Source organism: Corella eumyota, chromosome 6 (genome assembly GCF_963082875.1).
Source record: "Corella eumyota chromosome 6, kaCorEumy4.1, whole genome shotgun sequence".
NCBI classification, from domain to species: Eukaryota; Metazoa; Chordata; class Ascidiacea; order Phlebobranchia; family Corellidae; genus Corella; species Corella eumyota.
Window position 1 is genome coordinate 9,440,386 of NC_137495.1, and position 19,339 is coordinate 9,459,724.

The window sequence follows — 19,339 nt, forward strand, 5'->3', positions numbered from 1 at the left end:
TTTGTACGCGTCGATGGTGTAACGGTTAGCATTGGTGCCTTCCAAGCACTAGTTCTGGGTTCGACTCCCGGTCGACGAAAGATTTTTAATACTAAAATAGTGTTAAAATTATATAATAAAATACACATAGTTTGATATTAAATAATTTTTTTAACTTATGTAGCAATAAAGCTAAAATTTAATGTATATAACCCCACATTATCCGACTGGTAATTTTACCCGACTCTGTTTTTCAAAATTCGTTAAATAAACGTGAACAATTAAAAAATAATTTAATATGTGTTATTAAACATTTAAAAAAATTAAAGACAACATCTTCTTATAGAATAAAATTATGTGCTTTAAAATGAAAATAATTAAAATATAATAAATTATATAATTAACAATGTCCAGATAAGCCAACATAATACATAAAATTGGTTGCAAAAATGGGAATAACTTAACTTAATTTGGGACTCTCTTACAAAAGTTTGAGCTTTATTTATTACGAATAAATTAAGTCATTTAAAGTGCAAAAAAATTTTGTATTTTTTATAAGTTGTTTAGCTTTTAACCTATAACAGAGTAAACGAGAATAAGCGAAAATATATAAACAATAAAAATTTTGATTTTCCTTATTACATTTTACTTTGATATTAATTTAGTACGTTAATAAGCAGGAAGGGCGTTATGGCTTAGTGGTAAAGCGCCTGTCTTGTAAACAGGAGATCCTGGGTTCGATCCCCAGTAACGCCTATTCATTTTTTTAAACTATTGTTGTGAAATTTATTAATTTCTAAAAAGTATTCTACCTTTTTTGATTTAAAAATAAATAAAATTTGCGGTTTATATTTGCAAATCTTTTTAATGAAACTTTAAATTTGTTTTCTCGGTAAATCTATATATTCTAAAAAAATTATTTTCCCTTTGTGATGTGCATATGTTGGTTAGTAAAAATGAATTTTGACATAATGTAAATTAAGCGTTTATTTTTGAAAAAAGTAAGTCAAAGTTTTGTATCAACTATCCCATAATAGCAATTATAATTAGAAATTTCACAACACGATATTTTTAGTTTATTGAGTTTCGTAATGCAGCACCTGGTTGAACGGAAATACCCATTTAATGCAATATTTTTTGTAAATTTTAAATGAAATATATTTGAAAATATTTTTATAATGGTGCTTTAACTTTGTTTTTATGGTATATCTATATATTCTAGAAAAATTATGTTTTCTTTGTGATGTGCAAATGTTAGTTAAAAAAAAATTTTACATAATGTAAGCTTAGCGTTTTTTTAAAGAGGAAGTAAGTTAAGGTTTTGTATCAACTAACCCATAATACCAATTATAATCAGAAACTTCGCCACACGATATCTTTAATTTAATGAGTTTCCTAATGCAAAATGTGTCAGGATGGCCGAGTGGTCTAAGGCGCCAGACTCAAGATAAAATCTTCGCCGTTGTGCGGCGATGGGTGTTCTGGTCTCCGAATGGAGGCGTGGGTTCGAATCCCACTTCTGACAATTTTTTTATATGATTAAAACACGATTTTTGAATTAAATAAACAACTTTTTAATTTCACTATTGTTGGCATAACGTCAGGTTAAAAATAAAAATAGGTTTATTCAGAAGTTCACGGATATAACACGTAACTAAATTTATTCAAAAAAAATTTTACTTTTTATTTTAAACTTAACCGTCATAAAGAAACCAGTATTTAATTATAAGTGAATTACCAGCTTTACGAATTGCAAATTTGACTGTAACTTACCATTCCAAAGTAACCAAGTTAAAGGGTAAAAATAAGTTCCCTCGTCCGATTATTTAAAAAAACTTTTATGTAACAAGTATGTACTAGTTAACTAATTTAATAAAATAAGTATTTATTTCTAATATTCTTCTTCAATATAGGTCAAGTCTGAATCCAAATTATGTATTAGTGGTAAAGTAATTAGCCAATAGCAAACAATAAATGTAACGTAACAAACATTTATCAATGAAATACCATAACAAATCTGCCATTTTCATGTTTATTGTAATGTGTTATCTGTCCTAAGTCACTTGCCCCCTCCCATTAGTCACTTGGCCCCACTTTGTCCGCTGTGGGCTGTATTACGTGATTTGTAAGTTAAACTGTAAGAAATGAGTTGTTTAAGGAGGCACATAGTGAACAGCCTGAAAAATGGTTGTGTTTGGTTGCTCGATTGTGTTGGTAATCATCTTGTAAATAAATCTGTGATATACAGAATTTGGTGCGAGATCAGTAGTTAACAAAATAGGTAAACGCATAAGCGGCAGAATATTTTACAATATTTATCTATAATTCTTTACTTCATAAATTGTGAATTTAAACAACTATTTTATGATCATAATGAAACACAATAAATACAATGTTATATTTTTGAGGCAGGTCAAAGAAGTATACCGTTGTCCTTTTCTGACAATATCGTACATAAAAAAAACTTTAAAAATGATATTAATTTATACTCTAAAATGGTAGCAATTTCCAACAAAACTTTGAACATTATCGGATCCAAATAAGTTCGTTCTTTAAATACGCTAAAATGAAAATTAAAAATTTGCGTAAGTTGATTAGTTTTTAAGGCCATGAATTATCTTTATTGATCCTATGTCATATTAAAGAGCTTCATTAAATAACGGTTTTTGTACGCGTCGATGGTGTAACGGTTAGCATTGGTGCCTTCCAAGCACTAGTTCCGGGTTCGACTCCCGGTTTACGCAAGATTTTTAATACTAAAATAGTGTTAAAATTATATAATAAAATATACATAGTTTGATATTAAAAATTTTTTTAACTTATGTAGCAATAAAGCTAAAGTTTAATGTATATAACCCCACATTATCCGACTGGTAATTTTACCCGACTCTGTTTTTCAAAATTCGTTTAATAAACGTGAACAATTAAAAAATAATTTAATATGTGTTATTAAACATTTAAAAAAATTAAAGACAACACCTTCTTATAGAATAAAATTTTGTGCTTTAAAATGAAAATAGTTAAAATATAATAAATTATATAATAAACAATGTCCAGATAAGCCAACATAATATATAAAATTGGTTGCAAAAATGGGAATAAGTTAACTTAATTTGGGACTCTCTAACAAAAGTTTGAGCTTTATTTATTACGAATAAATTAAGTCATTTAAAGTGCAAAAAAATTTTGTATTTTTTATAAGTTGTTTAGCTTTTAACCTATAACAGAGTAAACGAGAATAAGCGAAAATATATAAACAATAAAAATTTTGATTTTCCTTATTACATTTTACTTTGATATTAATTTAGTACGTTAATAAGCAGGAAGGGCGTTATGGCTTAGTGGTAAAGCGCCTGTCTTGTAAACAGGAGATCCTGGGTTCGATCCCCAGTAACGCCTATTCATTTTTTTAAACTATTGTTGTGAAATTTATTAATTTCTAAAAAGTATTCTACCTTTTTTGATTTAAAAATAAATAAAATTTGCGGTTTATATTTGCAAATCTTTTTAATGAAACTTTAAATTTGTTTTCTCGGTAAATCTATATATTCTAAAAAAATTATTTTCCCTTTGTGATGTGCATATGTTGGTTAGTAAAAATGAATTTTGACATAATGTAAATTAAGCGTTTATTTTTGAAAAAAGTAAGTCAAAGTTTTGTATCAACTATCCCATAATAGCAATTATAATTAGAAATTTCACAACACGATATTTTTAGTTTATTGAGTTTTGTAATGCAGCACCTGGTTGAACGGAAATACCCATTTAATGCAATATTTTTTGTAAATTTTAAATGAAATATATTTGAAAATATTTTTATAATGGTGCTTTAACTTTGTTTTTATGGTATATCTATATATTCTAGAAAAATTATGTTTTCTTTGTGATGTGCAAATGTTAGTTAAAAAAAAATTTTACATAATGTAAGCTTAGCGTTTTTTTAAAGAGGAAGTAAGTTAAGGTTTTGTATCAACTAACCCATAATACCAATTATAATCAGAAACTTCGCCACACGATATCTTTAATTTAATGAGTTTCCTAATGCAAAATGTGTCAGGATGGCCGAGTGGTCTAAGGCGCCAGACTCAAGATAAAATCTTCGCCGTTGTGCGGCGATGGGTGTTCTGGTCTCCGAATGGAGGCGTGGGTTCGAATCCCACTTCTGACAATTTTTTTATATGATTAAAACACGATTTTTGAATTAAATAAACAACTTTTTAATTTCACTATTGTTGGCATAACGTCAGGTTAAAAATAAAAATAGGTTTATTCAGAAGTTCACGGATATAACACGTAACTAAATTTATTCAAAAAAAATTTTACTTTTTATTTTAAACTTAACCGTCATAAAGAAACCAGTATTTAATTATAAGTGAATTACCAGCTTTACGAATTGCAAATTTGACTGTAACTTACCATTCCAAAGTAACCAAGTTAAAGGGTAAAAATAAGTTCCCTCGTCCGATTATTTAAAAAAACTTTTATGTAACAGGTATGTACTAGTTAACTAATTTAATAAAATAAGTATTTATTTCTAATATTCTTCTTCAATATAGGTCAAGTCTGAATCCAAATTATGTATTAGTGGTAAAGTAATTAGCCAATAGCAAACAATAAATGTAACGTAACAAACATTTATCAATGAAATACCATAACAAATCTGCCATTTTCATGTTTATTGTAATGTGTTATCTGTCCTAAGTCACTTGCCCCCTCCCATTAGTCACTTGGCCCCACTTTGTCCGCTGTGGGCTGTATTACGTGATTTGTAAGTTAAACTGTAAGAAATGAGTTGTTTAAGGAGGCACATAGTGAACAGCCTGAAAAATGGTTGTGTTTGGTTGCTCGATTGTGTTGGTAATCATCTTGTAAATAAATCTGTGATATACAGAATTTGGTGCGAGATCAGTAGTTAACAAAATAGGTAAACGCATAAGCGGCAGAATATTTTACAATATTTATCTATAATTCTTTACTTCATAAATTGTGAATTTAAACAACTATTTTATGATCATAATGAAACACAATAAATGCAATGTTATATTTTTGAGGCAGGTCAAAGAAGTATACCGTTGTCGTTTCCTGACAGTATCGTACATAAAAAAAACTTAAAAAATGATATTAATTTATACTCTAAAATGGTAGCAATTTCCAACAAAACTTTGAACATTATCGGATTCGAATAAGTTCGTTCTTTAAATGCGCTAAAATGGAAATTCCAAATTTGCGTAAGTTGATTTGTTTATAAGGCCATGAATTATCTTTATTGATCCTATGTCATATTAAAGAGCTTCATTAAATAACTGTTTTTGTACGCGTCGATGGTGTAACGGTTAGCATTGGTGCCTTCCAAGCACTAGTTCTGGGTTCGACTCCCGGTCGACGAAAGATTTTTAATACTAAAATAGTGTTAAAATTATATAATAAAATACACATAGTTTGATATTAAATAATTTTTTTAACTTATGTAGCAATAAAGCTAAAATTTAATGTATATAACCCCACATTATCCGACTGGTAATTTTACCCGACTCTGTTTTTCAAAATTCGTTAAATAAACGTGAACAATTAAAAAATAATTTAATATGTGTTATTAAACATTTAAAAAAATTAAAGACAACATCTTCTTATAGAATAAAATTATGTGCTTTAAAATGAAAATAATTAAAATATAATAAATTATATAATTAACAATGTCCAGATAAGCCAACATAATACATAAAATTGGTTGCAAAAATGGGAATAACTTAACTTAATTTGGGACTCTCTTACAAAAGTTTGAGCTTTATTTATTACGAATAAATTAAGTCATTTAAAGTGCAAAAAAATTTTGTATTTTTTATAAGTTGTTTAGCTTTTAACCTATAACAGAGTAAACGAGAATAAGCGAAAATATATAAACAATAAAAATTTTGATTTTCCTTATTACATTTTACTTTGATATTAATTTAGTACGTTAATAAGCAGGAAGGGCGTTATGGCTTAGTGGTAAAGCGCCTGTCTTGTAAACAGGAGATCCTGGGTTCGATCCCCAGTAACGCCTATTCATTTTTTTAAACTATTGTTGTGAAATTTATTAATTTCTAAAAAGTATTCTACCTTTTTTGATTTAAAAATAAATAAAATTTGCGGTTTATATTTGCAAATCTTTTTAATGAAACTTTAAATTTGTTTTCTCGGTAAATCTATATATTCTAAAAAAATTATTTTCCCTTTGTGATGTGCATATGTTGGTTAGTAAAAATGAATTTTGACATAATGTAAATTAAGCGTTTATTTTTGAAAAAAGTAAGTCAAAGTTTTGTATCAACTATCCCATAATAGCAATTATAATTAGAAATTTCACAACACGATATTTTTAGTTTATTGAGTTTCGTAATGCAGCACCTGGTTGAACGGAAATACCCATTTAATGCAATATTTTTTGTAAATTTTAAATGAAATATATTTGAAAATATTTTTATAATGGTGCTTTAACTTTGTTTTTATGGTATATCTATATATTCTAGAAAAATTATGTTTTCTTTGTGATGTGCAAATGTTAGTTAAAAAAAAATTTTACATAATGTAAGCTTAGCGTTTTTTTAAAGAGGAAGTAAGTTAAGGTTTTGTATCAACTAACCCATAATACCAATTATAATCAGAAACTTCGCCACACGATATCTTTAATTTAATGAGTTTCCTAATGCAAAATGTGTCAGGATGGCCGAGTGGTCTAAGGCGCCAGACTCAAGATAAAATCTTCGCCGTTGTGCGGCGATGGGTGTTCTGGTCTCCGAATGGAGGCGTGGGTTCGAATCCCACTTCTGACAATTTTTTTATATGATTAAAACACGATTTTTGAATTAAATAAACAACTTTTTAATTTCACTATTGTTGGCATAACGTCAGGTTAAAAATAAAAATAGGTTTATTCAGAAGTTCACGGATATAACACGTAACTAAATTTATTCAAAAAAAATTTTACTTTTTATTTTAAACTTAACCGTCATAAAGAAACCAGTATTTAATTATAAGTGAATTACCAGCTTTACGAATTGCAAATTTGACTGTAACTTACCATTCCAAAGTAACCAAGTTAAAGGGTAAAAATAAGTTCCCTCGTCCGATTATTTAAAAAAACTTTTATGTAACAAGTATGTACTAGTTAACTAATTTAATAAAATAAGTATTTATTTCTAATATTCTTCTTCAATATAGGTCAAGTCTGAATCCAAATTATGTATTAGTGGTAAAGTAATTAGCCAATAGCAAACAATAAATGTAACGTAACAAACATTTATCAATGAAATACCATAACAAATCTGCCATTTTCATGTTTATTGTAATGTGTTATCTGTCCTAAGTCACTTGCCCCCTCCCATTAGTCACTTGGCCCCACTTTGTCCGCTGTGGGCTGTATTACGTGATTTGTAAGTTAAACTGTAAGAAATGAGTTGTTTAAGGAGGCACATAGTGAACAGCCTGAAAAATGGTTGTGTTTGGTTGCTCGATTGTGTTGGTAATCATCTTGTAAATAAATCTGTGATATACAGAATTTGGTGCGAGATCAGTAGTTAACAAAATAGGTAAACGCATAAGCGGCAGAATATTTTACAATATTTATCTATAATTCTTTACTTCATAAATTGTGAATTTAAACAACTATTTTATGATCATAATGAAACACAATAAATACAATGTTATATTTTTGAGGCAGGTCAAAGAAGTATACCGTTGTCCTTTTCTGACAATATCGTACATAAAAAAAAACTTTAAAAATGATATTAATTTATACTCTAAAATGGTAGCAATTTCCAACAAAACTTTGAACATTATCGGATCCAAATAAGTTCGTTCTTTAAATACGCTAAAATGAAAATTAAAAATTTGCGTAAGTTGATTAGTTTTTAAGGCCATGAATTATCTTTATTGATCCTATGTCATATTAAAGAGCTTCATTAAATAACGGTTTTTGTACGCGTCGATGGTGTAACGGTTAGCATTGGTGCCTTCCAAGCACTAGTTCCGGGTTCGACTCCCGGTTTACGCAAGATTTTTAATACTAAAATAGTGTTAAAATTATATAATAAAATATACATAGTTTGATATTAAAAATTTTTTTAACTTATGTAGCAATAAAGCTAAAGTTTAATGTATATAACCCCACATTATCCGACTGGTAATTTTACCCGACTCTGTTTTTCAAAATTCGTTTAATAAACGTGAACAATTAAAAAATAATTTAATATGTGTTATTAAACATTTAAAAAAATTAAAGACAACACCTTCTTATAGAATAAAATTTTGTGCTTTAAAATGAAAATAGTTAAAATATAATAAATTATATAATAAACAATGTCCAGATAAGCCAACATAATATATAAAATTGGTTGCAAAAATGGGAATAAGTTAACTTAATTTGGGACTCTCTAACAAAAGTTTGAGCTTTATTTATTACGAATAAATTAAGTCATTTAAAGTGCAAAAAAATTTTGTATTTTTTATAAGTTGTTTAGCTTTTAACCTATAACAGAGTAAACGAGAATAAGCGAAAATATATAAACAATAAAAATTTTGATTTTCCTTATTACATTTTACTTTGATATTAATTTAGTACGTTAATAAGCAGGAAGGGCGTTATGGCTTAGTGGTAAAGCGCCTGTCTTGTAAACAGGAGATCCTGGGTTCGATCCCCAGTAACGCCTATTCATTTTTTTAAACTATTGTTGTGAAATTTATTAATTTCTAAAAAGTATTCTACCTTTTTTGATTTAAAAATAAATAAAATTTGCGGTTTATATTTGCAAATCTTTTTAATGAAACTTTAAATTTGTTTTCTCGGTAAATCTATATATTCTAAAAAAATTATTTTCCCTTTGTGATGTGCATATGTTGGTTAGTAAAAATGAATTTTGACATAATGTAAATTAAGCGTTTATTTTTGAAAAAAGTAAGTCAAAGTTTTGTATCAACTATCCCATAATAGCAATTATAATTAGAAATTTCACAACACGATATTTTTAGTTTATTGAGTTTTGTAATGCAGCACCTGGTTGAACGGAAATACCCATTTAATGCAATATTTTTTGTAAATTTTAAATGAAATATATTTGAAAATATTTTTATAATGGTGCTTTAACTTTGTTTTTATGGTATATCTATATATTCTAGAAAAATTATGTTTTCTTTGTGATGTGCAAATGTTAGTTAAAAATAAATTTTACATAATGTAAGCTTAGCGTTTTTTTAAAGAGGAAGTAAGTTAAGGTTTTGTATCAACTAACCCATAATACCAATTATAATCAGAAACTTCGCCACACGATATCTTTAATTTAATGAGTTTCCTAATGCAAAATGTGTCAGGATGGCCGAGTGGTCTAAGGCGCCAGACTCAAGATAAAATCTTCGCCGTTGTGCGGCGATGGGTGTTCTGGTCTCCGAATGGAGGCGTGGGTTCGAATCCCACTTCTGACAATTTTTTTATATGATTAAAACACGATTTTTGAATTAAATAAACAACTTTTTAATTTCACTATTGTTGGCATAACGTCAGGTTAAAAATAAAAATAGGTTTATTCAGAAGTTCACGGATATAACACGTAACTAAATTTATTCAAAAAAAATTTTACTTTTTATTTTAAACTTAACCGTCATAAAGAAACCAGTATTTAATTATAAGTGAATTACCAGCTTTACGAATTGCAAATTTGACTGTAACTTACCATTCCAAAGTAACCAAGTTAAAGGGTAAAAATAAGTTCCCTCGTCCGATTATTTAAAAAAACTTTTATGTAACAAGTATGTACTAGTTAACTAATTTAATAAAATAAGTATTTATTTCTAATATTCTTCTTCAATATAGGTCAAGTCTGAATCCAAATTATGTATTAGTGGTAAAGTAATTAGCCAATAGCAAACAATAAATGTAACGTAACAAACATTTATCAATGAAATACCATAACAAATCTGCCATTTTCATGTTTATTGTAATGTGTTATCTGTCCTAAGTCACTTGCCCCCTCCCATTAGTCACTTGGCCCCACTTTGTCCGCTGTGGGCTGTATTACGTGATTTGTAAGTTAAACTGTAAGAAATGAGTTGTTTAAGGAGGCACATAGTGAACAGCCTGAAAAATGGTTGTGTTTGGTTGCTCGATTGTGTTGGTAATCATCTTGTAAATAAATCTGTGATATACAGAATTTGGTGCGAGATCAGTAGTTAACAAAATAGGTAAACGCATAAGCGGCAGAATATTTTACAATATTTATCTATAATTCTTTACTTCATAAATTGTGAATTTAAACAACTATTTTATGATCATAATGAAACACAATAAATGCAATGTTATATTTTTGAGGCAGGTCAAAGAAGTATACCGTTGTCCTTTTCTGACAATATCGTACATAAAAAAAAACTTTAAAAATGATATTAATTTATACTCTAAAATGGTAGCAATTTCCAACAAAACTTTGAACATTATCGGATCCAAATAAGTTCGTTCTTTAAATACGCTAAAATGAAAATTAAAAATTTGCGTAAGTTGATTAGTTTTTAAGGCCATGAATTATCTTTATTGATCCTATGTCATATTAAAGAGCTTCATTAAATAACGGTTTTTGTACGCGTCGATGGTGTAACGGTTAGCATTGGTGCCTTCCAAGCACTAGTTCCGGGTTCGACTCCCGGTTTACGCAAGATTTTTAATACTAAAATAGTGTTAAAATTATATAATAAAATATACATAGTTTGATATTAAAAATTTTTTTAACTTATGTAGCAATAAAGCTAAAGTTTAATGTATATAACCCCACATTATCCGACTGGTAATTTTACCCGACTCTGTTTTTCAAAATTCGTTTAATAAACGTGAACAATTAAAAAATAATTTAATATGTGTTATTAAACATTTAAAAAAATTAAAGACAACACCTTCTTATAGAATAAAATTTTGTGCTTTAAAATGAAAATAGTTAAAATATAATAAATTATATAATAAACAATGTCCAGATAAGCCAACATAATATATAAAATTGGTTGCAAAAATGGGAATAAGTTAACTTAATTTGGGACTCTCTAACAAAAGTTTGAGCTTTATTTATTACGAATAAATTAAGTCATTTAAAGTGCAAAAAAATTTTGTATTTTTTATAAGTTGTTTAGCTTTTAACCTATAACAGAGTAAACGAGAATAAGCGAAAATATATAAACAATAAAAATTTTGATTTTCCTTATTACATTTTACTTTGATATTAATTTAGTACGTTAATAAGCAGAAAGGGCGTTATGGCTTAGTGGTAAAGCGCCTGTCTTGTAAACCGGAGATCCTGGGTTCGATCCCCAGTAACGCCTATTCATGTTTTTAAACTATTGTTGTGAAATTTATTAATTTCTAAAAAGTATTCTACCTTTTCTGATTTAAAAATAAATAAAATTTGCGGTTTATATTTGCAAATCTTTTTAATGAAACTTTAAATTTGTTTTCTCGGTAAATCTATATATTCTAAAAAAATTATTTTCCCTTTGTGATGTGCATATGTTGGTTAGTAAAAATGAATTTTGACATAATGTAAATTAAGCGTTTATTTTTGAAAAAAGTAAGTCAAAGTTTTGTATCAACTATCCCATAATAGCAATTATAATTAGAAATTTCACAACACGATATTTTTAGTTTATTGAGTTTCGTAATGCAGCACCTGGTTGAACGGAAATACCCATTTAATGCAATATTTTTTGTAAATTTTAAATGAAATATATTTGAAAATATTTTATAATGGTGCTTTAACTTTGTTTTTATGGTATATCTATATATTCTAGAAAAATTATGTTTTCTTTGTGATGTGCAAATGTTAGTTAAAAAATAAATTTTTACATAATGTAAGCTTAGCGTTTTTTTAAGAAGGAAGTAAGTTAAGGTTTTGTATCAACTAACCCATAATACCAATTATAATTAGATATTTCGCCACACGATATCTTTAATTTAATGAGTTTCGTAATGCAAAATTTGTCAGGATGGCCGAGTGGTCTAAGGCGCCAGACTCAAGATAAAATCTTCGCCGTTGTGCGGCGATGGGTGTTCTGGTCTCCGAATGGAGACGTGGGTTCGAATCCCACTTCTGACAATATTTTTATATGATTAAAACACGATTTTTGAATTAAATAAACAACTTTTTAATTTCACTAGTGTTGGCATAACGTCAGATTAAAAATAAAGATAGGTTTATTCAGAAGTTCACAGATATAACACGTAACTAAATTTATTCGAAAAAAAATTTAACTTTTTATTTTAAACTTAACCGTCATAAAGAAACCAGTATTTAATTATAAGTGAATTACCAGCTTTACGAATTGCAAATTTGACTGTAACTTACCATTCCAAAGTAACCAAGTTAAAGGGTAAAAATAAGTTCCCTCGTCCGATTATTTAAAAAAACTTTTATGTAACAGGTATGTACTAGTTAACTAATTTAATAAAATAAGTATTTATTTCTAATATTCTTCTTACCAATATAGGTCAAGTCTGAATCCAAATTATGTATTAGTGGTAAAGTAATTAGCCAATAGCAAACAATAAATGTAACGTAACAAACATTTATCAATGAAATACCATAACAAATCTGCCATTTTCATGTTTATTGTAATGTGTTATCTGTCCTAAGTCACTTGCCCCCTCCCATTAGTCACTTGGCCCCACTTTGTCCGCTGTGGGCTGTATTACGTGATTTGTAAGTTAAACTGTAAGAAATGAGTTGTTTAAGGAGACAGATAGTGAACAGCCTAAAAATGGTTGTGTTTGGTTGCTCGATTGTGTTGGTAATCATCTTGTAAATAAATCTGTGATATACAGAATTTGGTGCGAGATCAGTAGTTAACAAAATAGGTAAACGCATAAGCGGCAGAATATTTTACAATATTTATCTATAATTCTTTACTTCATAAATTGTGAATTTAAACAACTATTTTATGATCATAATGAAACACAATAAATGCAATGTTATATTTTTGAGGCAGGTCAAAGAAGTATACCGTTGTCCTTTTCTGACAATATCGTACATAAAAAAAAACTTTAAAAATGATATTAATTTATACTCTAAAATGGTAGCAATTTCCAACAAAACTTTGAACATTATCGGATCCAAATAAGTTCGTTCTTTAAATGCGCTAAAATGGAAATTCAAAATTTGCGTAAGTTGATTAGTTTTTAAGGCCATGAATTATCTTTATTGATCCTATGTCATATTAAAGAGCTTCATTAAATAACGGTTTTCATACGCGTCGATGGTGTAACGGTTAGCATTGGTGCCTTCCAAGCACTAGTTCCGGGTTCGACTCCCGGTCGACGAAAGATTTTTAATACTAAAATAGTGTTAAAATTATATAATAAAATACACATAGTTTGATATTAAATAATTTTTTTAACTTATGTAGCAATAAAGCTAAAATTTAATGTATATAACCCCACATTATCCGACTGGTAATTTTACCCGACTCTGTTTTTCAAAATTCGTTAAATAAACGTGAACAATTAAAAAATAATTTAATATGTGTTATTAAACATTTAAAAAAATTAAAGACAACATCTTCTTATAGAATAAAATTCTGTGCTTTAAAATGAAAATAATTAAAATATAATAAATTATATAATTAACAATGTCCAGATAAGCCAACATAATACATAAAATTGGTTGCAAAAATGGGAATAACTTAACTTAATTTGGGACTCTCTTACAAAAGTTTGAGCTTTATTTATTACGAATAAATTAAGTCATTTAAAGTGCAAAAAAATTTTGTATTTTTTATAAGTTGTTTAGCTTTTAACCTATAACAGAGTAAACGAGAATAAGCGAAAATATATAAACAATAAAAATTTTGATTTTCCTTATTACATTTTACTTTGATATTAATTTAGTACGTTAATAAGCAGAAAGGGCGTTATGGCTTAGTGGTAAAGCGCCTGTCTTGTAAAGAGGAGATCCTGGGTTCGATCCCCAGTAACGCCTATTCATTTTTTTAAACTATTGTTGTGAAATTTATTAATTTCTAAAAAGTATTCTACCTTTTCTGATTTAAAAATAAATAAAATTTGCGGTTTATATTTGCAAATCTTTTTAATGAAACTTTAAATTTGTTTTCTCGGTAAATCTATATATTCTAAAAAAATTATTTTCCTTTTATGATGTGCATATGTTGGTTAGTAAAAATGAATTTTGACATAATGTAAATTAAGCGTTTATTTTTGAAAAAAGTAAGTCAAAGTTTTGTATCAACTATCCCATAATAGCAATTATAATTAAAAATTTCACAACACGATATTTTTAGTTTATTGAGTTTCGTAATGCAGCACCTGGTTGAACGGAAATACCCATTTAATGCAATATTTTTTGTAAATTTTAAATGAAATATATTTGAAAATATTTTATAATGGTGCTTTAACTTTGTTTTTATGGTATATCTATATATTCTAGAAAAATTATGTTTTCTTTGTGATGTGCAAATGTTAGTTAAAAAATAAATTTTTACATAATGTAAGCTTAGCGTTTTTTTAAGGAGGAAGTAAGTTAAGGTTTTGTATCAACTAACCCATAATACCAATTATAATTAGATATTTCGCCACACGATATCTTTAATTTAATGAGTTTCGTAATGCAAAATGTGTCAGGATGGCCGAGTGGTCTAAGGCGCCAGACTCAAGATAAAATCTTCGCCGTTGGGTGTTCTGGTCTCCGAATGGAGAGGTGGGTTCGAATCCCACTTCTGACAATATTTTTATATGATTAAAACACGATTTTTGAATTAAATAAACAACTTTTTAATTTCACTAGTGTTGGCATAACGTCAGATTAAAAATAAAGATAGGTTTATTCAGAAGTTCACAGATATAACACGTAACTAAATTTATTCGAAAAAAAATTTAACTTTTTATTTTAAACTTAACCGTCATAAAGAAACCAGTATTTAATTATAAGTGAATTACCAGCTTTACGAATTGCAAATTTGACTGTAACTTACCATTCCAAAGTAACCAAGTTAAAGGGTAAAAATAAGTTCCCTCGTCCGATTATTTAAAAAAACTTTTATGTAACAGGTATGTACTAGTTAACTAATTTAATAAAATAAGTATTTATTGCTAATATTCTTCTTACCAATATAGGTCAAGTCTGAATCCAAATTATGTATTAGTGGTAAAGTAATTAGCCAATAGCAAACAATAAATGTAACGTAACAAACATTTATCAATGAAATACCATAACAAATCTGCCATTTTCATGTTTATTGTAATGTGTTATCTGTCCTAAGTCACTTGCCCCCTCCCATTAGTCACTTGGCCCCACTTTGTCCGCTGTGGGCTGTATTACGTGATTTGTAAGTTAAACTGTAAGAAATGAGTTGTTTAAGGAGGCAGATAGTGAACAGCCTGAAAAATGGTTGTGTTTGGTTGCTCGATTGTGTTGGTAATCATCTTGTAAATAAATCTGTGATATACAGAATTTGGTGCGAGATCAGTAGTTAACAAAATAGGTAAACGCATAAGCGGCAGAATATTTTACAATATTTATCTATAACTCTTTACTTCATAAATTGTGAATTTAAACAACTATTTTATGATCATAATGAAACACAATAAATGCAATGTTATATTTTTGAGGCAGGTCAAAGAAGTATACCGTTGTCCTTTTCTGACAATATCGTACATAAAAAAAAACTTTAAAAATGATATTAATTTATACTCTAAAATGGTAGCAATTTCCAACAAAACTTTGAACATTATCGGATCCAAATAAGTTCGTTCTTTAAATACGCTAAAATGAAAATTAAAAATTTGCGTAAGTTGATTAGTTTTTAAGGCCATGAATTATCTTTATTGATCCTATGTCATATTAAAGAGCTTCATTAAATAACGGATTTCATACGCGTCGATGGTGTAACGGTTAGCATTGGTGCCTTCCAAGCACTAGTTCCGGGTTCGACTCCCGGTCGACGAAAGATTTTTAATACTAAAATAGTGTTAAAATTATATAATAAAATACACATAGTTTGATATTAAATAATTTTTTTAACTTATGTAGCAATAAAGCTAAAATTTAATGTATATAACCCCACATTATCCGACTGGTAATTTTACCCGACTCTGTTTTTCAAAATTCGTTAAATAAACGTGAACAATTAAAAAATAATTTAATATGTGTTATTAAACATTTAAAAAAATTAAAGACAACATCTTCTTATAGAATAAAATTATGTGCTTTAAAATGAAAATAATTAAAATATAATAAATTATATAATTAACAATGTCCAGATAAGCCAACATAATACATAAAATTGGTTGCAAAAATGGGAATAACTTAACTTAATTTGGGACTCTCTTACAAAAGTTTGAGCTTTATTTATTACGAATAAATTAAGTCATTTAAAGTGCAAAAAAATTTTGTATTTTTTATAAGTTGTTTAGCTTTTAACCTATAACAGAGTAAACGAGAATAAGCGAAAATATATAAACAATAAAAATTTTGATTTTCCTTATTACATTTTACTTTGATATTAATTTAGTACGTTAATAAGCAGGAAGGGCGTTATGGCTTAGTGGTAAAGCGCCTGTCTTGTAAACAGGAGATCCTGGGTTCGATCCCCAGTAACGCCTATTCATTTTTTTAAACTATTGTTGTGAAATTTATTAATTTCTAAAAAGTATTCTACCTTTTTTGATTTAAAAATAAATAAAATTTGCGGTTTATATTTGCAAATCTTTTTAATGAAACTTTAAATTTGTTTTCTCGGTAAATCTATATATTCTAAAAAAATTATTTTCCCTTTGTGATGTGCATATGTTGGTTAGTAAAAATGAATTTTGACATAATGTAAATTAAGCGTTTATTTTTGAAAAAAGTAAGTCAAAGTTTTGTATCAACTATCCCATAATAGCAATTATAATTAGAAATTTCACAACACGATATTTTTAGTTTATTGAGTTTTGTAATGCAGCACCTGGTTGAACGGAAATACCCATTTAATGCAATATTTTTTGTAAATTTTAAATGAAATATATTTGAAAATATTTTTATAATGGTGCTTTAACTTTGTTTTTATGGTATATCTATATATTCTAGAAAAATTATGTTTTCTTTGTGATGTGCAAATGTTAGTTAAAAAAAAATTTTACATAATGTAAGCTTAGCGTTTTTTTAAAGAGGAAGTAAGTTAAGGTTTTGTATCAACTAACCCATAATACCAATTATAATCAGAAACTTCGCCACACGATATCTTTAATTTAATGAGTTTCCTAATGCAAAATGTGTCAGGATGGCCGAGTGGTCTAAGGCGCCAGACTCAAGATAAAATCTTCGCCGTTGTGCGGCGATGGGTGTTCTGGTCTCCGAATGGAGGCGTGGGTTCGAATCCCACTTCTGACAATTTTTTTATATGATTAAAACACGATTTTTGAATTAAATAAACAACTTTTTAATTTCACTATTGTTGGCATAACGTCAGGTTAAAAATAAAAATAGGTTTATTCAGAAGTTCACGGATATAACACGTAACTAAATTTATTCAAAAAAAATTTTACTTTTTATTTTAAACTTAACCGTCATAAAGAAACCAGTATTTAATTATAAGTGAATTACCAGCTTTACGAATTGCAAATTTGACTGTAACTTACCATTCCAAAGTAACCAAGTTAAAGGGTAAAAATAAGTTCCCTCGTCCGATTATTTAAAAAAACTTTTATGTAACAGGTATGTACTAGTTAACTAATTTAATAAAATAAGTATTTATTTCTAATATTCTTCTTCAATATAGGTCAAGTCTGAATCCAAATTATGTATTAGTGGTAAAGTAATTAGCCAATAGCAAACAATAAATGTAACGTAACAAACATTTATCAATGAAATACCATAACAAATCTGCCATTTTCATGTTTATTGTAATGTGTTATCTGTCCTAAGTCACTTGCCCCCTCCCATTAGTCACTTGGCCCCACTTTGTCCGCTGTGGGCTGTATTACGTGATTTGTAAGTTAAACTGTAAGAAATGAGTTGTTTAAGGAGGCACATAGTGAACAGCCTGAAAAATGGTTGTGTTTGGTTGCTCGATTGTGTTGGTAATCATCTTGTAAATAAATCTGTGATATACAGAATTTGGTGCGAGATCAGTAGTTAACAAAATAGGTAAACGCATAAGCGGCAGAATATTTTACAATATTTATCTATAATTCTTTACTTCATAAATTGTGAATTTAAACAACTATTTTATGATCATAATGAAACACAATAAATGCAATGTTATATTTTTGAGGCAGGTCAAAGAAGTATACCGTTGTCCTTTTCTGACAATATCGTACATAAAAAAAAACTTTAAAAATGATATTAATTTATACTCTAAAATGGTAGCAATTTCCAACAAAACTTTGAACATTATCGGATCCAAATAAGTTCGTTCTTTAAATACGCTAAAATGAAAATTAAAAATTTGCGTAAGTTGATTAGTTTTTAAGGCCATGAATTATCTTTATTGATCCTATGTCATATTAAAGAGCTTCATTAAATAACGGTTTTTGTACGCGTCGATGGTGTAACGGTTAGCATTGGTGCCTTCCAAGCACTAGTTCCGGGTTCGACTCCCGGTTTACGCAAGATTTTTAATACTAAAATAGTGTTAAAATTATATAATAAAATATACATAGTTTGATATTAAAAATTTTTTTAACTTATGTAGCAATAAAGCTAAAGTTTAATGTATATAACCCCACATTATCCGACTGGTAATTTTACCCGACTCTGTTTTTCAAAATTCGTTTAATAAACGTGAACAATTAAAAAATAATTTAATATGTGTTATTAAACATTTAAAAAAATTAAAGACAACACCTTCTTATAGAATAAAATTTTGTGCTTTAAAATGAAAATAGTTAAAATATAATAAATTATATAATAAACAATGTCCAGATAAGCCAACATAATATATAAAATTGGTTGCAAAAATGGGAATAAGTTAACTTAATTTGGGACTCTCTAACAAAAGTTTGAGCTTTATTTATTACGAATAAATTAAGTCATTTAAAGTGCAAAAAAATTTTGTATTTTTTATAAGTTGTTTAGCTTTTAACCTATAACAGAGTAAACGAGAATAAGCGAAAATATATAAACAATAAAAATTTTGATTTTCCTTATTACATTTTACTTTGATATTAATTTAGTACGTTAATAAGCAGAAAGGGCGTTATGGCTTAGTGGTAAAGCGCCTGTCTTGTAAACCGGAGATCCTGGGTTCGATCCCCAGTAACGCCTATTCATGTTTTTGAACTATTGTTGTGAAATTTATTAATTTCTAAAAAGTATTCTACCTTTTCTGATTTAAAAATAAATAAAATTTGCGGTTTATATTT

At 27.8% G+C, this 19,339-nt stretch overlaps 14 non-coding genes across 14 annotated transcripts; all 14 read left to right on the forward strand.

Annotated features, from left to right (window-relative positions):
- Nucleotides 1-663: 663 nt before the first annotated feature.
- Nucleotides 664-735, forward strand: Trnat-ugu (transfer RNA threonine (anticodon UGU)). Its single transcript has one exon. It is a non-coding gene; the product is annotated as a tRNA-Thr (tRNA).
- Nucleotides 736-1,388: 653 nt separating this feature from the next.
- Trnal-caa (transfer RNA leucine (anticodon CAA)) lies at nt 1,389-1,504 on the forward strand. The gene is made up of 2 exons: nt 1,389-1,426; nt 1,459-1,504. It is a non-coding gene; the product is annotated as a tRNA-Leu (tRNA).
- A 1,802-nt stretch (nt 1,505-3,306) lies between these two features.
- Nucleotides 3,307-3,378, forward strand: Trnat-ugu (transfer RNA threonine (anticodon UGU)). The gene has a single exon. It is a non-coding gene; the product is annotated as a tRNA-Thr (tRNA).
- Nucleotides 3,379-4,031: 653 nt separating this feature from the next.
- Trnal-caa (transfer RNA leucine (anticodon CAA)) lies at nt 4,032-4,147 on the forward strand. Its single transcript has 2 exons — nt 4,032-4,069; nt 4,102-4,147. It is a non-coding gene; the product is annotated as a tRNA-Leu (tRNA).
- Nucleotides 4,148-5,950: 1,803 nt separating this feature from the next.
- Trnat-ugu (transfer RNA threonine (anticodon UGU)) lies at nt 5,951-6,022 on the forward strand. The gene has a single exon. It is a non-coding gene; the product is annotated as a tRNA-Thr (tRNA).
- A 653-nt stretch (nt 6,023-6,675) lies between these two features.
- On the forward strand, nt 6,676-6,791 carry Trnal-caa (transfer RNA leucine (anticodon CAA)). Its single transcript has 2 exons — nt 6,676-6,713; nt 6,746-6,791. It is a non-coding gene; the product is annotated as a tRNA-Leu (tRNA).
- A 1,803-nt stretch (nt 6,792-8,594) lies between these two features.
- Trnat-ugu (transfer RNA threonine (anticodon UGU)) lies at nt 8,595-8,666 on the forward strand. The gene has a single exon. It is a non-coding gene; the product is annotated as a tRNA-Thr (tRNA).
- Nucleotides 8,667-9,319: 653 nt separating this feature from the next.
- On the forward strand, nt 9,320-9,435 carry Trnal-caa (transfer RNA leucine (anticodon CAA)). Its single transcript has 2 exons — nt 9,320-9,357; nt 9,390-9,435. It is a non-coding gene; the product is annotated as a tRNA-Leu (tRNA).
- A 1,803-nt stretch (nt 9,436-11,238) lies between these two features.
- Trnat-ugu (transfer RNA threonine (anticodon UGU)) lies at nt 11,239-11,310 on the forward strand. Its single transcript has one exon. It is a non-coding gene; the product is annotated as a tRNA-Thr (tRNA).
- A 654-nt stretch (nt 11,311-11,964) lies between these two features.
- On the forward strand, nt 11,965-12,080 carry Trnal-caa (transfer RNA leucine (anticodon CAA)). Its single transcript has 2 exons — nt 11,965-12,002; nt 12,035-12,080. It is a non-coding gene; the product is annotated as a tRNA-Leu (tRNA).
- A 1,806-nt stretch (nt 12,081-13,886) lies between these two features.
- Nucleotides 13,887-13,958, forward strand: Trnat-ugu (transfer RNA threonine (anticodon UGU)). Its single transcript has one exon. It is a non-coding gene; the product is annotated as a tRNA-Thr (tRNA).
- A 2,567-nt stretch (nt 13,959-16,525) lies between these two features.
- Nucleotides 16,526-16,597, forward strand: Trnat-ugu (transfer RNA threonine (anticodon UGU)). The gene has a single exon. It is a non-coding gene; the product is annotated as a tRNA-Thr (tRNA).
- A 653-nt stretch (nt 16,598-17,250) lies between these two features.
- Trnal-caa (transfer RNA leucine (anticodon CAA)) lies at nt 17,251-17,366 on the forward strand. Its single transcript has 2 exons — nt 17,251-17,288; nt 17,321-17,366. It is a non-coding gene; the product is annotated as a tRNA-Leu (tRNA).
- Nucleotides 17,367-19,169: 1,803 nt separating this feature from the next.
- Trnat-ugu (transfer RNA threonine (anticodon UGU)) lies at nt 19,170-19,241 on the forward strand. The gene has a single exon. It is a non-coding gene; the product is annotated as a tRNA-Thr (tRNA).
- Nucleotides 19,242-19,339: the final 98 nt, after the last annotated feature.